Here is an 8,136-nt window from a genome sequence, read left to right on the forward strand (position 1 = left end):
GCGACTGACCGTCCAACTTAAGGACGTTAAAGAAAAGTGCTTGGTGGGAGGCACCCCACCGTGGTAAGATCTTCCTAGTGTATATGGTGGACGAAATTGTGATTCAATTGTTATTCCATTTTAAAATTCATTGCTTTTCATTCCCTGGTAATGGCGCCAAAAACATGATGCCAATACCATAGTTCACAAATCCGTTCAACTTAACCAGCAAGTGTACTGGGTCATCCAAGTAATACCTTACGTGAGTAAGGGTCGATCCCACAGAGATTGTTGGTATGAAGCAAGCTATGGTCATCTTGTAAATCCCTGTCAGGAGGATACAATTATGGAATTTAGAAAATCAAATATGATTAATAAAAATAAAAAGAAAATAAAAGGGATAGAAATACTTATGTAAATCAATAGTGGGAATTTCAGATAAGTGTATGGAGATGCTGTGGTCCTCTTGAATCTCTACTTTCCTATTACAGTCATCCAATCCTTCCTACTCCTTTCCATGGCAAGCTGTATGTAGGGCATCACCGTTGTCAATGGCTACATCCCATCCTCTCAGTGAAAACGTTCCTATGCTCTGTCACAGCACGGCTAATCATCTGTCAGTTCTCAATCAGGTTGGAATAGAATCCCTTGATTCTTTTGCGCTTGTCATCACGCCCAGCCTTCAGGAGTTTGAAGCTCGTCACAGTCATTCAATCCCAGAATCCTACTCGGAATACCACAGACAAGGTTTAGACCTTCCGGATCCTCATGAATGCCGCCATCTATCTAACTTATACCACGAAGATTCTGTTGGGGAATCTGAGAGATATGCGCCCGGCCTAAGGTAGAACGGAAGTGGTTATCAGTCACGCGCGTTCATAGGTGAGAATGATGATGAGTGTCACGGATCATCACATTCATCAAAGTTAAGTGTAACGTATATCTTGGAATAAGAATAGAAGAGAATTGAATAGAAAGTAATAGTGATTGTATTGAAACTTGAGGTACAGCAGAGCTCCACACCCTTAATCTATGGTGTGCAGAAACTCCACTGTTGAAAATACATAAGTAAAAGGTTCAGGCATGGCCGAATGGCCAGCCCCCTAAAACGTGATCAATAGCCTCTTAAGATGAAGAGTAATACAAAACTGAGACCAAAGATGTAACGTGGTCAAAAGACATCTAATACAATAGTTAAATGTTCTATTTATAATAAACTAGCTCCTAGGGTTTACATGAGTAAGTAATTGATGCATAAATTCACTTCCGGGGCCCACTTGGTGTATGCTTGGGCTGAGCTTGACCTATCCACGAGCTGAGGCTTCTCTTGGAGATGAACTCCAAGTTATGACGTGTTTTGGGCGTTCAACTCCGGATCATGACGTTTTTCTGGCGTTTAACTCCAGACAGCAGCATGTACTTGGCGTTCAACGCCAAGTTACGTCGTCATTTTCCGAATAAAGTATGGACTATTATATATTGCTGGAAAGCTATGGATGTCTACTTTCCAACACTGTTGAGAGCGCACCATTTGGAGTTCTGTAGCTCCAGAAAATCCATTTCGAGTGCAGGGAGGTCAGATTCCAACAGCATCAGCAGTCCTTTTGTCAGCCTTTTTCAGAGTTTTGCTCAAGTCCCTCAATTTCAGCCAGAATTTACCTGAAATCACAGAAAAACACACAAACTCATAGTAAAGTCCAGAAATGTGAATTTAAGATAAAAACTAATGAAAACATCCCTAAAAGTAGCTTGAACTTACTAAAAACTGCCTAAAAACAATGCCAAAAAGCGTATAAATTATCCGCTCATCACAACACCAAACTTAAATTGTTGCTTGTCCCCAAGCAACTGAAAATCAAATAGGATAAAAAGAAGAGAATATACTATAGATTCCAAAATATCAATGAATATTAATTTAATTAGATGAGCGGGACTTGTAGCTTTTTGCTTCTGAACAGTTTTGGCATCTCACTTTTTTCTTTGAAGTTCAGAGTGATTGGCGTCTCTGGGAACTTCGAATTTTGGATAGTGTTATTGACTTTCCTATTTAAGCATGTTGATTCTTGAACACAGCTACTTATGAGTCTTGGCTGTGGCCCTAAGCACTTTGTTTTCCAGTATTACCACCGGATACACAAATGCCACAGACACATAACTGGGTGAACCTTTTCAGATTGTGACTTAGCTTTGCTAAAGTCCCCAGTTAGAGGTGTCCAGAGCTCTTAAGCACACTCTTTTGCTTTGGATCACGACTTTAACCACTCAGTCTCAAGCTTTTCACTTGGACTTTCATGACACAAGCACATGGTTAGGGACAGCTTGATTCAGCCGCTTAGGCCTGGATTTTATTTCCTTGGGCCCTCCTATCCATTGATGCTCAAAGCCTTGGATCCTTTTTACCCTTGCCTTTTGGTTTTAAGGGCTATTGGCTTTTTCTGCTTGCTTTTTCTTTTTCTTTCTATTTTTTTTGCTATTTTTTTCACTGCTTTTTCTTGCTTCAAGAATCAATTTCATGATTTTTTTCAGATCATCAATAACATTTCTCTTTGTTCATCATTCTTTCAAGAGCCAACAATTTTAACACTCATAAACAACAATATCAAAAGACATATGCACTGTTCAATCATTCATTCAGAAAACAAAAAGTATTGTCACCACATCAATATAATTAAATTAAATTCAATGATAAATCCGAAATTCATGTACTTCTTGTTCTTTTTGAATTAAAAACATTTTTCATTTAAGAGAGGTGAAGGATTCATGGAATTATTCATAATCTATAAGGCATAGTTACTACATACTAATGATCATGAAGTAGAGACACAAAACATAGATAAACACAACATTAAAAACCGAAAACAGAAAGAAATAAAGAACAAGGAATGAATCCACCTTTAGTGGCGTCTTCTCCTTGAAGGTCCAACAATGTCCTTAAGCTCTTCTATGTCCCTTCCTTGCCTTTGTTGCTCCTCCCTCATTGCTCTTTGATCTTCCGTTATTTCTTGGAGAATGATGGAGTGCTCATGATGTTCCACCCTTAATTGTTCCACATTGTGGCTCAAATCTTCTAAGGAGGTGTTGAGTTGCTCCCAATAGTTGTTGGAAGGAAAGTGCATCCCTTGAGGCATCTCAGGGATTTCTTGATGATGAGCTTCCTCATGCATCTCTTGAGAACCGTGAGGGATCTCTCTTGCTTGCTCCATCTTCTTCTTAGTGATGGGCTTATCCTCTTCAATGGGGATATCTCCTTCTATGATAACTCCAGCTGAGTAACACAGATGGCAAATAAGATGAGGAAAAGCTAGCCTTGCCATGGGTGAGGGCTTGTCGGCTATTTTATAGAGTTCATTGGAGATGACCTCATGAACTTCTACTTCCTCTCCAATCATGATGCTGTGAATCATGATGGCCCGATCCACAGTAACTTCAGATCGGTTGCCAGTAGGAATGATGGAGCGTTGTATGAACTCCAACCATCCTCTAGCCACAGGCTTGAGATCCAGTCTTCTTAGTTGAACTGGCTTGCCTTTGGAGTCTATTCTCCATTGGGCTCCTTCCACACATATGTCCATAAGGACTTGGTCCAACCTTTGATTAAAGTTGACCCTTCTAGTGTAGGGGCGTTCATCTCCTTGCATCATGGGTAAGTGAAACGCCAACCTCACATTTTCCGGACTAAAATCTAAGTATTTCCCCCGAACCATTGTGAGATAGTTCTTTGGATTCGGGTTTATACTTTGATCATGGTTCCTGGTGATCCATGCATTGGCATAGAACTCTTGAACCATTAGGATTCCGACTTGTTGCATGGGGTTGGTTAGGACTTCCCAACCTCTTCTTCGGATCTCATGTCGGATTTCCGGATACTCATTCTTTTTGAGCTTGAAAGGGACCTCGGAGATCACCTTCTTCTTTGCCACAACATCATAGAAGTGGTCTTTATGGCTCTTGGAGATGAATCTTTCCATCTCCCATGACTCAGAGGAGGAAGCTTTTGTCTTCCCTTTTCCTTTTCTAGAGGATACTCCGGCCTTAGGTGCCATTGATGGTAATGGAAAAACAAAAAGCTTATGCTTTGACCACACCAAACTTAAAATATTGCTCGCCCTCGAGCAAGAGAAGAAAGAAGAGAAGAAGAAGAAGAAGAAGTATGGTAAAGAAGGAGAGATGTAGGTTCGGCTAAGGGGGAGAAGAGGGTTTGTGTTGTGTGAAAATGAAGGAGAATGGAAGGGTATTTATAGGGAGAGGGGAGGGTGTATGTTCGGCCATTTTGGGTGGGAATGGGTGGGAAATTGAATTTGAATTTTATGAAGGTAGGTGGGGTTTATGGGGAAAAGTGGGTTGATGTGAGTGGTGAAGAATGTTGGGAATTGTGACATGGGGAATACAAATCACAAAAATAGGATTAGGAGGTAAGGTGGGAATATAGTAGGTGGGGATCCTGTGGGGTTCACAGATCCTGAGGTGTCAAGGAATTCCATCCCTGCACCAAATAGGCATGTAAAATGCCTTTGCACACCATTCTGGCGTTTAAACGCCCATTGGTGCACGTTCTGGGTGTTCAACGCCCATGTAAAGCATGTTTCTGGCGTTGAACGCCAGTTTCATGCTTGTTACTGGCGTTCAGCGCCAGTTTTTCCTCTCTGGGCACATTCCTGGCGTTCAACGCCAGGATGTTGCTTGTTTCTGGTGTTTAGCGCCAGAATGATGCTCTGTTCTGGCGTTGAACGCCGGCCAGATGCATCTTACTGGCGTTGAATGCCAGCCTGTGCGTCCTCCAGGGTGAAAAATTTTTTCTTCTGTTTTTGACTCTGTTTTTAATTTTTTTGATTTTTTCGTGACTCCTCATGATCATGTACCTAATAAAACACAAAATAACAATAAAATAAAAATTAGATAATTAAAATTGGGTTGCCTCCCAACAAGCGCTTCTTTAATGTCAATAGCTTGACAATGGCTCTCATGGAGCCATAAAGTGATCAGGTCAATGTTAGTGTAGTCCCAACACCAAACTTAGAGTTTGGATATGGGGTCTTAACACCAAACTTAGAGTTTGGTTGTGGCCTCACAACACCAAACTTAGAGTTTGACTGTGTGGGCTCTTCTTGACTCAGAACTGAGAGAAGCTCTTCATGCTTACTCTCTTTTGTCACAGAGGGATGACCATGTGCCTTAAACACAAGGTAGTCCCCATTCAACTGAAGGACTAACTCACCTCTGTTGACATCTATCACAACTTCTGCTGTGGCTAGGAAAGGTCTTCCAAGGATGATGCAATCATCCTCTTCCTTCCTAGTGTCTAAGATTATGAAATCAGCAGGGATGTAAAGGCCTTCAACCTTTACTAACACGTCCTCTATCATTCCATAAGCTTGTCTCAAGGACTTATCTGCCAATTGTAATAAGAACAAGGCAGGTTGTACCTCAATGATCCCTAGCTTCTCCATTACAGAGAGTGGCATAAGATTTATCCCTGACCCCAGATCACATAGAGCTTTTTCAAAGCTCATGGTTCCTATGGTACAGGGTATTAAGAACTTGCCAGGATCTTGTTTCTTTTGAGGTAGAGTTTTCTGAATCCAGGTATCCAGTTCACTAATGAGCAAGGGAGGTTCACTTTCCCAAGTCTCATTACCAAACAACTTGGCATTCAGCTTCATGATAGCTCCTAAATATTGAGCAACTTGCTCTCCAGTCACATCTTCATCCTCTTCAGAGGATGAATAGTCTTTAGAGCTCATGAATGGCAGAAGGAGATTTAATGGAATCTCTATGGTCTCTAAATGAGCCTCAGATTCCTTTGGATCCTTAATAGGAAACTCCTTCTTGCTTGAGGGACGTCCCAGGAGGTCTTCCTCACTAGGATTTTCGTCCTCCTCCTCCCTTGTGCATTCGGCCACATTGATCACATCAATGGCCTTGCACTCTCCTTTTGGATTCTCTTCTGTATTTCTTGGGAGAATACTGGGAGGAGTTTCAATAACTTTCTTACTCAGTTGGCCCACTTGTGCCTCCAGATTTCTGATGGAGGATCTTGTTTCATTCATGAAACTGAAAGTGGCCTTTGACAGATCAGAGACTATATTGGCTAAATTAGAAGTGTTTTGTTCAGAATTCTCTGTCTGTTGCTGAGAAGATGATGGATATGGCTTGCTATTGCTCAGCCTATTGCGTCCACTATTGTTAAAGCCTTGTTGAGGCTTTTGTTGATCCTTCCAGGAAAAATTTGGATGATTTCTCCATGATGGGTTATAGGTGTTTCCATATGGTTCACCCATGTAATTAACTTCTGCCATGGCAGGGTTCTCAGGATCATAAGCTTCTTCAAAAGCTGCCTCTCTAGTACTGTTGGATGCATGTTGCCATCCATTCAGATTTTGAGAGATCATGTTGACCTGTTGAGTCAATACTTTGTTCTGAGCCAATATGGCATTCAGAGCATCAATTTCAAGAACTCATTTCTTCTGAGGTATCCCATTATTCACGGAATTCCTCTCAGAGGTATACATGAACTGGTTGTTTGCAACCATGTCAATGAGTTCTTGAGCCTCTTCAGGCATTTTCTTCAGGTGAATAGATCCACCTGCAGAATGGTCCAATGACATTTTTGAAAATTCAGAGAGACCATAATAGAATATATCTAATAGAGTCCATTCTGAAAACATGTCAGATGGACATCTTTTGGTCAATTGCTTGTATCTTTCCCAAGCTTCATAGAGGGATTCACCATCTTTTTGTTAGAAGGTTTGAACATCCACTCTCAGCTTGCTCAGCTTTTGAGGAGGAAAGAATTTATCCAAGAAGGCAGTGACCAGCTTATCCCAGGAGTCCAGGCTATCCTTAGGTTGTGAATCCAACCATATTCTAGCTCTGTCTCTTACAGCAAAAGGGAAAAGCATGAGTCTGTAGACTTCAGGATCAACTCCATTCGTCTTTACAGTCTCACAGATCTGCAAGAACTCAGTTAAAAACTGATAAGGATCTTCAGATGGAAGTCCATAAAACTTACAGTTTTGTTGCATTAAAGCAACTAGTTGAGGCTTAAGCTCAAAGTTATTGGCTCCAATGGCAGGAATGGAGATGCTTCTTCCATCAAACTTGGATGTTGGCTTTGTGAAGTCACCAAGCATTCTCCTTGCATTATTATTATTTTCGGCTTCCATCTCCTTCTCTTGTTCGAAAATTTCTGAAAGGTTGTTTCTGGATTGTTGTAATTTAGTTTCTCTTAATTTTCTCTTCAGAGTCCTTTCAGGTTCTGGATCAATTTCAATAAGAGTGCCTTTTTCCCTGTTCCTGCTCATATGAGAGAGAAGAAAACAAGAAAAGAAAGAGGAGTCCTCTATGTCACAGTATAGAGATTCCCTTATGTTAGTAGAAGAAGAAAGGGGAGAAGAATCCAAATACAAGGGATATAAGAAGTTCGGATTCTTAGATGAAGAGAGGTGAAGAGAAGTGTTAGTAATTAATTAATTAAATAGAATAAGAGAAGAGAAGAGAAATTTCGAAAATAATTTTTGAAAAAGAGGTTAGTAATTTTCGAAAATCAAAGACAAAATATAATTAAAATTAAAATTTAAAACAAAAAGAATTTTTGAAAAAGAGAGAGGTATTTTCGAAAATTAGAGAGGGAAAAGTAGTTAGGTGGTTTTTGAAAAAGATAAGAAACAAAACAAAAAGTCAAAAGTTGGTTGAAAGAGATATTAAAATCAAATTTTGAAAAGATAAGAAGATAGGAGGTTAGATAAGATATTTTGAAATCAAATTTTGAAAAAGATAAAATTCTGAAAAAGATAAGATAAAAAGATAATATTTTTAAGAAAAAGATATTTTGAAAAAGATTTAATTTTTTTTTTTAAAATTACTTAACTAACAAGAAACTACAAGATGAGATTCTAGAACTTAAAGATTGAACCTTTCTTAACAAGAAAGTAGCAAACTTCAAATTTTTGAACCAATCACATTAATTGTTAGCTAATTTTCGAAACTTTGATTTAAAGATGAGAAAAAGATTTTGAAAATAATTTTGAAAAAGGTTTTTGAAATTTTCGAAAATTATATAAAAAAATGAAGAAGATATGATTTTTGAAAAAAATTTTAAAAAGATAAGATTTTTAAAATTGAAATTTTGACTTGACTTGTAAGAAACAACTAATTTTA

The 8,136-nt window shown here is 39.2% G+C and overlaps 1 non-coding gene across 1 annotated transcript; it reads left to right on the top strand.

The window, feature by feature from the left end:
* The first annotated feature begins 6,642 nt into the window (after positions 1-6,642).
* Positions 6,643-6,746, top strand: LOC130959724 (small nucleolar RNA R71). The gene has a single exon (XR_009078791.1). It is a non-coding gene; the product is annotated as a small nucleolar RNA R71 (small nucleolar RNA).
* Positions 6,747-8,136: the final 1,390 nt, after the last annotated feature.

This window comes from Arachis stenosperma, chromosome 10, assembly GCF_014773155.1.
Source record: "Arachis stenosperma cultivar V10309 chromosome 10, arast.V10309.gnm1.PFL2, whole genome shotgun sequence".
NCBI classification, from domain to species: Eukaryota; Viridiplantae; Streptophyta; class Magnoliopsida; order Fabales; family Fabaceae; genus Arachis; species Arachis stenosperma.